Source organism: Anas platyrhynchos, chromosome 1 (genome assembly GCF_047663525.1).
Source record: "Anas platyrhynchos isolate ZD024472 breed Pekin duck chromosome 1, IASCAAS_PekinDuck_T2T, whole genome shotgun sequence".
In the NCBI taxonomy this organism is placed as follows: Eukaryota; Metazoa; Chordata; class Aves; order Anseriformes; family Anatidae; genus Anas; species Anas platyrhynchos.
The window spans coordinates 125,249,505-125,265,222 of NC_092587.1; the positions used below are offsets into that span (position 1 = coordinate 125,249,505).

The 15,718-nt window shown below is 52.0% G+C and overlaps 1 long non-coding RNA gene across 1 annotated transcript in view; it reads left to right on the forward strand.

The window, feature by feature from the left end:
* The first annotated feature begins 4,169 nt into the window (after positions 1 to 4,169).
* Positions 4,170 to 15,718, forward strand: part of LOC113842084 (uncharacterized) — a 33,324-nt gene continuing 21,775 nt past the window's right edge. Inside the window, exon 1 of the long non-coding RNA XR_011805051.1 lies at positions 4,170 to 5,102. This is a non-coding gene — a long non-coding RNA (uncharacterized lncRNA). The remainder of the gene's footprint in view (positions 5,103 to 15,718) is intronic.

A 15,718-nucleotide genomic window follows, 5' to 3' on the forward strand; every position in this document is an offset into this window, starting at 1 on the left:
CACCCTCCTCAGAAAACGCTCTCAGTTAAAATTTTAATCCAGCTGAGGTGTTTGCTAGAGGGGGGCTTTCCCTGCGAGGTGACAGAGAGAATTTTCCTCTGATTTCAGCCAGTTGAGAGTCCTCCTGTTACCAACTGCGATGTTTATCTTCTCACCCTACCTTTGCAACATTTTCATTTTGTTGAATATTTACCCTCTGTTGTTTTTGTTTTTGTTTTTCAGGCTTCTGATAAGAATTTTCCTTTTGGAAAGGCAATTAATCCGAAACAAAGAGCTGAGCCCTCCTGTAAGCTCCAGAAGAGATCAGACCACTTTTGCATATTATAAGAGCTCCGGGAGCTTTTCGGGGAGTTACTTGTTGGCCATAACAAGACTTTGGCTGGGGCTCTGGTCCTCCACATGGGCTGGCGCACTCTTGTATTCAGTGATGTAGCCAAACCAATTGCCCAGAAGAGGCAGAGCCTCCCTGAAGGTTTCAGGGGGTTGGACTAGATGACCTCCATGGGTCCCATTCTGCCACTCGTTGTCCTTATGTGGTTTATCTTTAACCACTCCTTCATGGACAGGAATGCTGTAGCCCAAGGGAAGGGTTTGGCAGGGGTACTGATTGCTTCTGGCATTACACAGGTGGGCAGTAGCTCTACCTTTTTAAGGTGACAGGTGGGTATACCAACATCATTGCCTTCATTTTACATCATTTTGCAGAGAAGTCATCCGAAACCGCTATCACTTTTTACACAGCCCTGAAATATGGAGCCATAGATCCCTATTCTGCCTCCTGTGATGCTCCTTGCGTCGTGCACCTCCCTGTGATGGTATATCAGCATGGGGAAGGGTTGGCAAGGAGATAACCTGTGTACCGTGCACTCTGCTGATTGCCATGAGATACTCAGGAGCCAGTGCACACGTGCCCTCTGCAAGAATCAAGTTTCATCACGGAAACTTCATGGTTGTTGTTGCTTTTAAATAATCCCCAACTGGGTCAGTCCTCCCTTTCTCCCCATCTGTTTCGTATCTGTGGTGAAGAAATAGAATAGTTGTGCTGGAGGAGGGGAGGAAGGCTCATACCTTGCTCCTCACTGACGAGCCCAGTATCCTCCAAACCCTGGGCTTTGCCTTCACTTCACCTTCACCATTAGGTGTTTTGTTTTGGTTTGGTTTGTTTTTTTTAACCTTCTCGTGTAAATTTGTTAACATCACTTTTCCATCTGACCCACTTAGAGACCTGCGTCACTGCTGATGTTTCAGCACTGAGCAATCTTTTCTCTTTTTCTCCCCTTTCTGCACTTCGCTGTGTGTATCCCATCCGTGGGGGGGGGCAAGCACGCAGGGCTCCTGGCTGAACCTTTGCATGCGTGGGGATCTCTATTTATAAGTTCAATGCCTGAGCAGGCTCAGCTTCACAGGAATTGTCTAGAAGGAGCCGTGCCATGTTTGTGTCAACACCTGACGGGGCCCTTTCCACCTCTGGAGCCCGGAGTGGTGAAGGGATGCTGCTGGTGCAACGCCTGCTCCGCGCCGTCAAGCAACGCGGCTTTTTTTTAGGCTGACAACCTAAAAATGCTGCTGGTGCTGGGGAGAAGTGATGAAGGTAGCATTGCACATCGCCAGGCAGGAACCGCTTCTCTTAGGAGAACTTGGAAAAAAAAAAAAAAAAAAAGAGGAGGGGAAAAAAAAGCACAAAGCAGAGTGCGCAATTGTTAGCAGCGATGACGTCCGTGGTCACATAATCTCTCCTGAGCTACGTTTCGAGCAGGATTGGGTGACAGCGTTCAAGGGAAAGGAAGAACCAGCCCCTGAAGGGATGCTGGAGTCCTCCTAACGCAGCCCGTCGTCCTCCAGGCTGGAGGAGCACTCTGCAAATTGCACAGGCAGTAGCTGGCTGTAAAAGACGACCACCAAATATGCATTTTTCTGTGGGAAAAAATGGTGCTGCCAGCGAGGGGACCATAGCAGGAGAGGGCCCCCAAATCCACCGTGTTTCCCTGGCTCCAGACCTTGCTCAGCTTGCACGGAGCAGGCAGCAGGCAGGATGAGGGCTTGTCTCTTGCTGCCAGCTCAGAAACCTGCCCCAGGCTCCGGCGGGTGACCTGGGATCCTTCCATCCCCGGCGCTGTCACCTGTAATGGGGAGCAGCTGGCCACGTTAGACCCTCCGGCTGTGCCAAGAGCAGGCTGGCTGCCCCTGCCCAGGCCTGCAGCGCTCCTTCCTGCTCTGCCAGGGGATGTGCTGCATCCTGCCAGAGAAACCGCCCGCCAGGGAACAGTCAGGAGGGTCTGAAAATTCATTGCTCAGGCAGGGGGGAAAGGGTCATTGGGTTTGCTGTTGGCTTGTTTGGTTGGTTGGGTTTTGCTTTTGGAATAGGGCATTTTAACAAATGAGTTTGCAGCCCTGGATGCTGGGTGTCCTCGTGCCTCCTAGCTGCCATGCCCTTTCTTTGATCCTCCTTCAGGGCCCTTCAGCGTTTGAGGTCAGAGGAGAAGCGTTGATCAGCTTGGTTTGGGCTCAGGTGCAGGAGCAAAGTTGCAGAGGGAGACTGCAGACGATTGATCCAGTGAGATCTGAATGAACGCGCTATTTGATCTGTAATTATATAGCAGACGGGGCTCCGCAGGGCAGGCAGAGTCAGCATGGGGAATCGGATGCGATGCGCTTTTTTCCTGCTCCTGTAAATTAGCTGCAAGTGCACCTTTACCTCTCATCTTACCGTGCTCCCTATCAGACATCTCTGCCTCCAGCTCGGTGAGCAGAAGAGGAGTACTGAGCACAGGGAAACAGAAAAAGAAGAAGACAAATGTTGCTGCATCCCCTTCGGCGCCCTTTTCAAGTGCAGTTACGAAAACCATTCTGCTCCCTTTCTGGCAAGACTTCACCGGGCAGCATTAGCTGTGTGCTGCAGTGGTACTTTATAAGGCTGCAATTTAATTTGGGAGTTAATTTATGCAAGTGATGCATCTCTCTCCCTCTCTTTCACGAGCAGGCAGCTGTTGGGCACGCTCCCCGCGCAGCAGAGTGGTGGCTGTGGAGATCAGATGGAGAGGGAGCTCCACAGGAGATAACAGAGAAAACCACAGAGTGAGTCTTCTTGGAGGATGTTTCTGGGCACAGGAAGGAGGAGAAAGTAGTTGGGAACAGCCAGCATGGATCAGCTGAGGGTAAACCATGCCAGATCAACCTGACCGCCCATGGTGTTAAAAATCCTAAGGGAGGAGTCAGCTCCTCCAAGGCGTTCAAGGCCAGGCTCGATGGGGCTTTGGGCAGGCTGGGCTGGGGGGAGGTGTCCCTGCCCATGGCAGGGGGGTGGAACCAGGTGGGCTTTGAGGTCCCTTCCAACCCAACCCATCTATGATTCTCTGATTCTGTGATAAATGCATGCTTCCAAAGGGTTTGAGTTTCACAGCACCTTGGGAGCAGTGACGCTGTCTGATTTGGCCGGGAGGCTTAACAGGCAGAGAGCTTGTCAACGAGCAACAACAGCTCTGCCAGAAAATCTAGGGCAGCGTCTCACCTTACCGGGGACGAGCGCTCGGCTGGTTGCAGACACATGAGACTGCAGCCCTCAGACACTCCAGAAGGCCTGGGAGCTGGGATTTCAAAGGAGATACAGCCCTATTGGCTTTCGGGCCAAATTTTCCATGAAAAAGATAAATCCAAAAATAAAAAAAAAAATCAGACATAAAACAACAACAAATAATAATCATAATAATGTATTTTCCCCAGCTAATTGCATACTTCAAGATCAGAAGTCCTGTGCTTAGGCACAAAATAAGCTCCCCGCAGATTTTTCAAAGCTTGGCATTCTCCCGGGAAACAACACTTTTTTTGGGGGGACCACTGCTGCTGGTTTCCCATGAGGGGGAAGGTTTGTTTGTACACGGCTGCGGTCCTTTGTACCGGCCCTTAATTACCGCATGCTAATAGGCTAAAGAAGGTCTTCATTTTCAGAGGATGAATATGGATGCTTTCGCATTCATCGCTGTGCGTTATTTGCACGGCGTCTGCGGAGGTTTCCGTGCCCTCGCGGTGATAAATCAGCGAGCACTAATTGCTGGGGCTTGCTCTGAGGGCCCTGGACTCAGCTGGATTCATACCGTCAAATTTGTGAAGGCGGGGTCCAGTCCCAGAAGGCTGCTGAATTAGGCTGTAGTGAAAAATCCTTGAAACTTGCGCAGTTTGGCACCGAAATGCAGCATCAGCTAGGGTTTCGCAGGCAGCTTTGACAGCTTTCAGGGGTCTTCCAGGGCTCAAGGCTCCTCTGCATGTCTCCAGTAGCAGCATCGAGGCAAAAAAGCTGAAAGCATGTGGCAGAGAAGCCAGCCTTTCTATTCTGGCTGCGTGCCATTAGCGTATCTAGCATTTGGCTCGTACAGTTGCTGTCTCGGACGTATCTGCAGGAAGGATGTCTTTTGGATCTTCTTCTCTTGGCTCAGAACTTTCTCAGCAGAATTTCCCAATATCCCAAATTAATCTTGGTTGGGGGGGGAAATGAGGACCTTTCCTCTACGCTGTGTCCATCCGTGGACGTGGGCAGGGTGTTTCCTTGAGCAGAGCACTGAAAGCACTTCCCCAACATGCACCAAAACCTCTCGTTTTGGCAAAGGTGGGTCTCGCCGAGCAGCCAGGCAATTCCTGGTGATCAGCAGCACGGGGTGAGGGATGGGGTCAGTGCTGGAAGGTGAGCATTCCCCATGCCCTGCGAGCACAGCCAGGGTGGCTGCGCTGGGGACACGCATTCCCAGCCAGCTGGGATCATTATAGCATGGGTTATTATCTATAACCACCTCCTGCCATCTCCCATCCCCTTGGGCTCAGGAACAAGCCCCGTGTTTAAAGCAGGAGTGCCTGCGGTGGCAGGGGGGGCTCTGAAATGCAAACCCTGCTCCTCTCAGCCCCTCTGCAGCCCCCTCCGATGCGTCAGCGTGCACCCTGCACGGAGCAGCGCTGGGGGCTGGGAGCAAGGCACACAAAATGCTGCTGTCCTGCTGCACACACAAACCAGCGAGCAATTTGCATAACTGGGGCGATGCTGATGTCACGCTCAGCATCTCCTCCGGGTGCACGGAGAGCTCGAAAGGATCCTCCCAGAGCTCCGTGGCTTTTTGGTAAGCTCTTTGTTGTTTTTTTTTCTGTCTCGCCTGCGCCGATTCCTCCGCAGAGGTTTCCCTTTTGTGTTACAGTTCTTCCTCCTCTCAATTCAAAGTGTTTTTACCGCATCTCATTGCATCTCGAGCTGCTCCTCAGCTGGGATGCAGGGAGGCATTTTTGTGCAGGGCACCGTCTCTCCTTCCCCGTTCCCAGCTTTGAGGAGCTCACCCAGAGCCTCTTTGCTTTACGAATTGCTCCAGCCCGACTCCTTTCGGTTTGCATATATATATTTATTCTGATTGCTTTTAACGCCGGTTGCCTTTGCTGTGTCTGTCACAAGGACCAGGCAGCTTCGCCAAGCTCTTAGCTCGTCCTCTGCGCTGAGCAGTGACTCATCTGTTCTGCAGGCAGCCCGCTGCTGTCCTGAAGCACGGTCCAGCAAGGGATGCCTGAGAGCCTGCAGCTGTGGATGCACGCGATGCTCCTGTCACTTTGCATCGCTCTGTCACTTCACTTCTGACTGGTGACAGGAGAAGGGGTTCGGAGCCGCCAGTAATGTGAACCCAAAGAGATAAATGGGAGATAAATTGTCCTACTCCAGGACTTGAGGGTCCCTGGCATACCCTGGGTCCAGCAGCAGCGGGCAGGATGGGAGGAGGAGGATGGCCAACAGCAGTCTGATCAGGGCTGGTCCAAACTCTGGGGTGATGGCTGGAAGGAGGGTGCTTAGCCTGCTTTGTAGACACGTGCTGTCTAGCACCCGGGCAGAGATAATGAAGCAGGGCCCCTGAAGGCTGTGCTGTTTGTTATTCAGCCCCCTCCGGCGGGATTATAGCACGTGGCAACATTTTTTTTCGGCGTGTGATAGGATTTTCTTCCTGAATTTCACGCCAAGCTTGAGCTCGCTAATCTCCCACTTGGAGCACGACGGAAGACTCCTCATATCACGGGCTCAGAGTTTTAATCCCGCTCCCAGACACGGCCACGCGGTGCCCACTCGTGATGCTCCTCTTATCGTTTGGAGGCTCCGCGGCTCCCTGCGTCCCCCTCGCCCTCCCCTCGCCGTCCCGAGGCCCCTGACATCAGCAGATGTCGGCACAAAGCGGCTCAGGAGGCGGCACGAAAGGATGAAGGAGCAAAGCCGAAAATTGAATTAGTGCTTGCTTATTAGACGGGCAGCTGGCGACGCCGGGGGGCGGCCACGTGTGAAGCCCTGGGACGTGTGGGGCAGGCTCCTGCACCCCAAACCTGCCCAGACCTGAAATCTCAGGGGCTGAGGTGATGCTCTCAGTGTCCCCACGCCTCCCCTGCCTGCGAGCAGTTGCTCACGGTGCTGTCAGCAGGTTTATTAGCCTCTGAGTGAGTGAGCTAATTGCATTACCAAGCACGGGCAAAGCCAGGCATCGGGCAGCAGAGCTGACAAAGTGACGCAGAGGGGTCGGGTGGGCTTGCACGTAGGTGCTGGCTGTTAATTTGAGGGGGTTCTTCTTCCTTCAAAGGGCATGAAGATCTCCTTCCTTGCTCGTTGCCTGCTCACCCTGCCTTGCAGGTGGTTTGCATGGGGCCCTCCCAGAGGCAGACTGCAGCCCCAGACACGCATCGCTCCTGCTGTTGGGCCCTATGGTGGTGCCGGTTTTGAAAGTCCCAATTTTCCCTAAAATGCCGATTTTCTTTGGGCTGAGATAGCACAAATCTACCTCCAGTTTCATTTGTTTCATCGGTTTGGTGATGGGACTCAGCAGGTCAAGTGGGTGGTTGGACTTGGTGGTCTTGCAGGTCTCTTCTGACCTAAATGCTTCTGTGATTGGGTTTTATCTGTCGAGCTCAGCCCCCCGTCACTCCAAAGGGAGCACTGCGGCTAGCAAGCACTGCTGCAGCTCAGTTATACGGGTATTAACATTTACTCTGCTGTGACACTCCCAGCTAGAAGCGATGAGGGATTTTTTTTATTTTATTTTTTTGCTGCACCAGCAAACGTGCTCTGGCCCCAATCAGCCGGAGACAGCTCTGCTATGCGCTGGTCTGACAGGCAGGGAGCTTCTGGCATCTCCGAGAAAACCCAGCCGGGCAGCCAATTATTTCTCATTACAGTCAGATTTGGTACCTGACTCGAGTGGTGCCTCAGGTGGACTCAAATGGTCAGAAGTAGCCCAGAATCACACCTCACACGCCTATTTATTGGGATGTGGCACGGGACTAGAGGGCAAAACAGCTCCCACCACACCTACGTCTAACATACCTGTCCCCTGCCTTTGACTCTTGAAAAACTGAATGATAAAAACTGATGATAAACTGAAACCCCAGAGCAAATCTTTGTCCCTGCGTTTGCCTGGATGAGCTGGAAAAGCGCCTTTCTTTTCAAAAGACGGTGCTGCTGAAGACTCAGCTGCGGCTGTGGGCTGCAGTTGGCTTCTTTGTTTCCCACAAATGCAATCTATCACCCATGCCTCGCGTTCCCTGTTTCCAGTATATTACAGGACTTTATCAGCTAAGCTTTTATGTCAGGGGCTTTATCAGCTAAGCTTTTATTTCAGCTGGGGAATAAAGGTTAAAAAGACCAACCCCGAGCGTATCTGTGAATGGAGCTTGCATAATCCGGCAGCGCCGGGGCTCTGCTGACGCAACCGGCTGGGGAAAATGACCGAGGTGCCCGCTGAGGGCTGGCGGTGACTAACCCTCCTCAGCAGCATCCCGGCTCCTGCCGGAGCTGCTGCCGAGGCTGCGGGCTAAAATAGACCCGAAGGCAAGCTGGCTGGGAACAGCAAGGGCTTCTTTATTTGTTTTCGTAAGGAGCGCTCTGTGCCGATCGCCTGTGGGCTCTTTGTGCGCCTCTGTAGGAATCAGGGAAATAATCAAACCTGGAAGCGACCGCCTGCGCTTCAAATCCTCTTGCTGGCATTTATCAGCCCCAGGCACGGTCCTCATGTGGGTCCTGAGGGTAGCTGGGACCCAGATGGGAGCCACAGGTCCACTGGGGACACCGGGTGCTGCCCGAGGCCACGCAGCAGCCCCTGTCTGTAAGCCCTGGAGGGGTGCCCCGGGTGAGAAGAGCCAGAGCAAAGCCCCCGTGAAAGCCCCTGGAGCCCCCCCAGGGCCAGGTGTTCAGGGCCTGACCCTCTGTTTAATCCTGGGATGATCCCTGCCGTGTTGTGTGGGATGGCCTGCCTGCCTGGCGCTGGCAGATGCTTTTCCAGCCGTGTCCTGTGGCCTCCACGTTCAGTGATGCTTCCCACGAGGCCGACAGGAGAAGCCAAGGAGAGGTTAGTCCTTGACCTCGAGCTCCTCCAGCACCGGGGCAGGGGTGTCCTCGCTCCGTGCTGGCCCCCCCAGGCAGAGATAAGGCACATCTCAGCCCCTGCCCCCCACAAGGGGCCGTGCCTGCCCCCGTCAATCTGTGAATCCTGAGTGGGGACAGAGATCTCAGGACGGCTCTGCTGTCACCTCTGATCTCTGCAGAGACGTGGCTGCAGGTGGCTCTGGTGATTATCAGGGTTATTTTAAAACAAAACAAGAGGCAGCGGGCACAAAGTGGAGCCCAGGAGGCTCCCCCTGAGCAGCAGGCAGCACTTCTGCGCTGTGCGGGTGAGGAGCCCTGGCACAGGCTGCCCAGAGAGCTGGGGGGGCTCCTCCTTGGGGGGCTCCTCCTTGGGGGGCTCCTCCTTGGGGACCTCCAGAAGCCGCCTGGGCCTGGCCCTGGGCAGCCTGCTCTGGGTGGCCCTGCTTGGGCAGGGCTTGGAGCAGGTGGCCTCCGGGGGTCCCTTCCCACCTCAGCCATCCCGTGATGCTATTATTTTTTTCTTCAGAAGATAAAAAAGATGAAGAAATTCACAGAAGCAAAACCAGTCAGACCACAGCTCAGCTTCCCCACATGCCCTGGCTTGCACGTCTCTAAGGTTTGTAGGAGGCTGTGCCCAGCTCCCACTGGGACCAGGCCGCAGCCGTGTGCTGAGGGCAGCAGGGCTTTCTCCTTGTGCTACGCTACTGAAGTGTCATCTGCGGCCGAACTCCCGCTTTCTACCAAGCCCTGTGCACAAACTCTGTTCCTGCCACAGTGTGTACAGAAGCGATAACTGTGTTTATAGAGCACTGGCTGCTGCAAATGTACCCCTGCAGGCTTTAAATGCTGCTGTTAGCCCGTGCCGGGTTTGCTGATGATTGCTCCAACCATTGCTAAATGAATGAAATTCATTCAACCATTGCTGGAAATGAATGAAGGTGCGCATCAAATGTTGCTCCCGATGAAATGTGCCTTTTTCCCGGGGGGCAGATCAGGGGGTGCCCTGGGAGGTGCTCTTCAGGTGAAGCCCACCAAAGCCACGTTGTCCCCACCACATCCATGCCACCCCAGGGATGCTGTGCCCATGCAGAGAGCACACAGACACGTGCCAAACCCTTACTGTCTGCCATACAGAGTCAATATGCACACAGCAAACACCCCCAAGCACGATGCACATCATATCTCAGCAAAACGGTGATTAAAAAGTAGCTTTGCCGGTGTTTTGTGGTAGTGAGCAAGACCAGCTTGTGCTGTGTTTTGCAACAGGCTCAGAAAGGTGCAATCGCGTGAAGGCAGCGTGGGAAGTACCCGTCGCGGTGCCATTCGGCGGCTGAGTTATGGTTTAATTGCTGAGATAACTTTTTCACATGAAACTGAAGTAGGTATAGCTGAAAAGCGGAAGCCAGAGAAGCTGCCTCTTCCCTATTTATGACTGAGAAATGGTTCAGGACAAGAAAAATGGTGTGAAGTTATATGGGGGACCTTTAGGGCATGGGATTTGAGCTGGCTCAATGGAGAAGGAGAGATTTGTTTGGTGTGTGAGTGCAGCTGCACTTCCCTCTGCACTGAAAAAGCTCTGCAATTGCCCCCATAAAACAGGTAGAAAGAAATTTCCCTGTATTTACCATACGTAACACCATTCCTTGTGCACCTCAGGTGTGTTTCCTTGCAGCCTGCAAATTATCATCCCTTTGCAGGGCGTCGTACACCAAACTGAAGTATGACCTATTCTGCTCAGGGGATTTGTATTAGGACGTATATTCTGTAAAGGCAAAAAATGTCACAAGTGTGTTTCTTCTTTTCTCTTTATTTTGATGGATCTGACTCATCCTGGGGGCAATGCCATGAGACTCAAGGAGATGAGGTTTGTGAGGAGGTCACACTCCATCCTTCTCTCAAGCCAGCGGCGTTTACCACCGCAGCTTAGAAAATCAGCAGGTGTGTTTCTTCACCCAGCTGCACCTCTGGGGAATGTTTCACGTGGGCAGGCCGAGCATAAAGAACAACCCTTAGGGTGCCCCCACCCCTGGCAGCACCCATGCATTTTGCTGGAGGGTTTGTGCACTGTGCTGCGCATGGTGGGTTGCTCACGGGCTGCAAGTGGCAGTCACCTTAGTGACTGTGGGACATATCCAGCTCGCAGCTTGGAAAAGCTCAAGCGATCTCTCAGCTGCCCACAGAGGAAAACCAGAGAGCAACTGGCTCTAAATAACTCCAGAACAAGCTCAGGAGGGCCAGAAGAGAACTGAAGGGGTGACACCGAGTTCATTTCCCACATTCAAATACACAAGCACACTCTGACATAAAAAGTATTAGATCTGAAATGGGGAGGAGAAGGAAGACTTTTTCCACCCCTCACTTAAGGTTTTAAAGACACCTCCGTGGTGACAACCAAAGGAGTTTTAAGTGTGGGAGAAAATAAATGTAATATTGCAAAAACATCTGAACCGTTTGAATATTACACACATAAAAATACAGCCCAAGCCTGTAAAACTTTAACAGTGGTGGTATTAAACATGCAGAGAGGACAAACAGAGAGCAACGGGAGAGCAGTAAAGGAAAGAAGAAGCTGGCAGACGGAAAGATGCAAAAATACATGGTTTAGTCCAGGTGACTTGGGCATCAGCCCAACACAAACTAAATACTCTGTGGCCCCAAACAGAATTAAATGCTTTGTCTCATTTGTCAGCAGCACAGCTATTGGGTTGAGCAGGGGGCAAAGAAAAATGGATGCAAAGGCTGGAATTTATGAGCTGGGAGAGAAGCTGAGATAAGGAAAGAGCGCATCAGGTCAAAGCGAGAAGGATGCCTCCAACCCATTGAGTAGAAAGGACCACCATCTGCAATTGCAAGGCTGGTACCAGTGGCTTTTCATGAAGCCATCAAGCTGAAAGCTGTGAAATGGAAGAAAAAAAGAGCCAATGTGGCAGCTGGGTTCAGGGAAAGAGCAGGAAGTGGGGACGGTGATGGGCTAGCCATGCAGCATGGGGAGAAAAGTGTTGGGAGAAGCTCTGCAGGAAGAAATGAAGAAATATGGGGCAGCACATGCCAAATTGGAGGAAGGAGAGGATAGGATTACTAGCTGTAGGCCCTGCCTGACTTGCTCAAGTCGGGGCACGGGGGAGACCAGGTCTGTCTGATTCCTTGTTGCCAAGCAGGAATGCGCTCGTTAAGATGTGGTGTAGTGGAAGAGATTTAGTCTGGGTCAAGAACCTGCCAGTGGGTAGAAGACAGGCTGTGCTTGAAAGGGGAATTAAAATCTAGCAGCAAGTTCCTGGTGGAGTTCATCAAGAAGACGCCGAGGATGCTATCTTAATCTGTTTTTTCTTTAAGTGACCTGAGAAGAAAGAGCAGAAATGACGTGAAGTCGGGAGTCACTGTGGGTACCGATAAGGGCTGGAGGATGACGTAGGAGGAGCTGAGTGCCCTTACAGCTGAGATTGAGAAAAATGGGATGTAATTTAGCAAGAAAAATGCACCACCGTGTACTTGGACACTAACAACAAGAATTTCTGCTATAAGCTGGCAGCTTATCCACAAAGCAACAGAGATGGATCACTCAGGCATGAGATGGCTCGGAGCCACGAGCATCTTGCGGCTACGAAAAGGCAAATACAAATGGAAGAAGTATCGGCTAGAATATTTCTAGAAAGGCCTGGAGGCAGCAGGGCCAGGGGCTGAGAAGCCATGGAGGCCTTGCCCAGGCTTGGGACCATGCCTGGCTGCTGGGGCCTCCTCCTGTGGCAGCCCTGCCTCGTGCCCCGGGGGATCCCAGCATCTCCCCAGGGCTGCGAGCTGTTGTGTCTGCCCCCCATAGCCCCTCTTTCCTCCAATGTGCCCACTAAGCAAGGAGAAGAGCTATTTAAGCTTGAGGACAATGATCGCCGTTGAGCAGATGTCTCTGAACCATCCCTGGCTATGTTAGAGGAGAAATGACAAAATTAATGACCGCTGGAGGAATGAAACGCCACAAAGGCTTTCCTGCAGGAGTCCTAGGGGCAAAATGTTGCCTAGTTTTAGGCTGGAGCTTTGTGAGGCCACGGAAGGGATTGGATACTATTGACTCTGTGTGACAGAAGAAGATGCGACAGAACAGCCCAGGAGATCCTGTCCGGTCCTATGATTTTAAAAGCGTTATCTGTAACTAGAGCCATCAAAATCAATAGAGCAGCACACAAGGGCACCCAGCTAGGCACTGGTATTAAATCTGCACATGAATCACGGCCAGTATTTGGGGGCAAGTGAAAAAAAAAAAAAAAAAGCATGGTTTATTTCAGACTTGTATTTTGAAAGCTCCACTCATGACCTTGAGGAGTATCCAAAGTACAGAGTCTCCAGGGCAAGGCAAGAAAAGTTAGCCAGTACAAACAAAACCAGTGCATCGAACTGCCTCCTTTGTAGAGCAGTGCAGGTCTCTGCTGTGCTCCTGCAAAGACATTATGAGAACAGACAGAGCTTCTGCCCAGCTGTCCCGTGGCCTTGAATGGACCTCTGCTCCTGCTAGGCCTGCACAGACTAGAGGGCCCACAGGCACCCCAATCCACCTTCTGGCTCCCTTGTGTCAGTCCGGTTTGGAACCCAAACACCACCTAAACACTAATTCATTAGCCCTTTAAGTAGGTGACAAATTAAGCCCTAACAAGACACCCTTTGAGCTTGTGTATCACTGCATGTTGAGGGAGCGGCTGAGGCTGAGGAGGCCCATAGCCTTCACAACACAGCTAGGGCTGGGACGTGCTACCTCCTCGGTTCATTGTGTTTAATTTAAAAAGGCTCCTCCTGCCCCTGAGGCCTAGTTTATCCACAGTACTGGTGGTTTTTGTGTGAGGTTTCCGTTGGCACATGTTCTGTGTGCTTTGAGAGGGACCTCCTTCCCTCAGCTGCCTCCTGCACCCCCTTCCTGAGGGTGTCCTGGTGGTCAGCCTGACCTGTGCCTTAGGGACAAACCTGAGGGGATGCAGGGGACCTGTGGGGGAGAAATTCAGGGATCTGTCATTGCACTGGAAATAGCAGTTGACTTCTCCTGTGCTACAGACTGGGTTTCGGAAAGCTTTAGCTGTCCTTCTACACGTGCGATTTATTTTTTTATTCCAACAGTGACAGGACTGTCAGAAAAGGAGGGGTAAATGGAGAGTAATTGCCAAAAATGCCACGCAGGAGATCACCTTTCACCTGGGGGATGCATTTTACTCCCTTCTCTTTGGTGTTTTCTGGAGTTAATATCAGATAGAGCCTGTGACGCGACAGCATGCCTTGGGTTCATGGATGCCTTGGGTCTTAATGCTCTGGGACACCAAGGACCCTACTGAGAGCGACTTTGCAGCCACACCAAGGGTTGCACTTATTTTTATCTGCAGAAGTGCAGAAATCTGGCCCCAGTACACCCTCAGAGAGCAGGCTGGCAAAGCCACCAGCCCCAAGTGGCATTGGGGAACTCATTGGACCAGACCTCCAGCTCGCCCAAGCCTGTCTTCTCCAGCGTAGCAAGACTGGTAAAATTCCTCCGTGATGCTTTCCCTCTCCTACCACGCCTCTTGCCCCAAGGGGTGCATGCTGACATGCCAGCCCACCACTGTAGGATGTTCCCAGCCCATTTTGTCTCCTTGGCTCCCTGCAGGCAAAGGGCAGCTGGAGTACAGAGTGAAGAAGGAGGAGAGCTTCTCTGATTCTCTGTGGAGCACTAAACCTGATGTGCAGGTAATGAAAGATCAGGGGCTGAACAGTCAAGCACACACATCACTCTATCCTGTGGCAGCTGGAAAGAAACCACAACCTTCAGTGAAAAGATGCAGACTAATTCCACTATTTCTGACCCTTTTAGAGGAATTTGTTTTTCTCCCTTGTGAGTGCAAGGATCGATTTAAAATAGAGCAGCAGCCAATTCACTCTGGCCTCTAGATAGCTTTTAAAGCACCGGTCCTGTGACAATGCCCCCCTCATCTTCACCTCCTGCCCTTCCCCATGCAAGGCAGCATCCTCCTCTCATCACTCCCCGATGCTGTCTTGCTTCCTCCTCCTCTCACCCTGCTGCAGAACCCCTGACACCACCCCAGCGGGTGGCTGGGTCCCCAAAAAGTGGTGGCATTGGTGACAGCACCATCAGGAGTGTGGGGCTGTGGGCTTTGAAACCCTGTGGGTGCTGGCACGGGTATGCTGCTGGTTCCTCTCCGCAAGCTCAGTCTCTACACCTCCCAGAAGCAAGCTGATGAATCACGCTGAAGAAATTCAATTTGTTTGTCTGACCAAGGGGAGAGCTAGGAGATGACTTGGTGAGGGCTGACAGCACCTCTGGGGGAGAGCTGCTCCGGCCAGGAGAGGTGGATCAAGGCATTGAGGCAGACAGGTTTGGTCCAGGAACGAGATGTGCACTCATGCTGCAAGGGCAATTAACCACTGCAGCAGCTTGCCCAGGGACACAGAACTACTACTCACAGCTCTTAAATCAGGACTGACTGCCTTGCTCCGAGATTTATTGGATCTCCAAAGGAAGTGCTGGGCTGGATGCACAAATCACGGTCTGTGTTATATCAGGGGTCATACCAGCTAGCATAACGGCTCCTCCTGACCTCAGAATTTATGGCTGATGTCAGGGGGACAAATAACTCCTCCAGCAGGCACTGCTTTTCAGAGGGAGTGCTCCCAGGGCACGGCTGTCTTCAGGGAGAGGGCAGCCCCGCTCACGCTGCGTAGCAGTGATGCTCTGCCGGGTGAGCAGCGTGCAGGCACGTCCTGCCTAGGGTCATCCTACCCGACCAAAACAGAGAATGAGTTGTTGGAAGGAAAGGGACGAGAGATGTTTTGCTTATCTTTTAAACAAATCTGGTTTTGAAAACAAGGTTTAAAAAAAAAAAGAATGCCTTTTTTTTTTTTTTTTTTGTTCTGACCATCCTGTTTTAATACCTTTGTGGCACAAGGCTCTGCAGCATCTCAGCAAACACTGCCTGTCTTGGGACAGCACGGCGAGGTCAGGGGAAAGGTGTGCTCCTCCCATAGTGCCTGTCCCTCCGTAATGCTCTCCTGGTGCAAATTTCCATTCCCAAAGTGAGCTGCTCGCTCCTTGTGTGTGGGGACTTCCAATTTTCTTCCCATGCAGTGATGATTGCAGCAAAAGCTGTAAGGGGGAGAGGGAAGTCTTTGCGAAATGATAACCCCAGGGGTAAATCTTCAACAGAATATGCACAGCTTCAGCTGTGCAACTGTCATTTACATTAATGGGAGTCATGCAGCTAAATAACCTCACTGGAAACACCCCAGTCCCCAGCTGCCTGGTATAAATAATAAAATAATGTAAAAAAAAAAAAAAACAAAAAAAAAAAAACAAAAAAAAAAACAGAGGGGAAGGAACAAAAAGGTTCT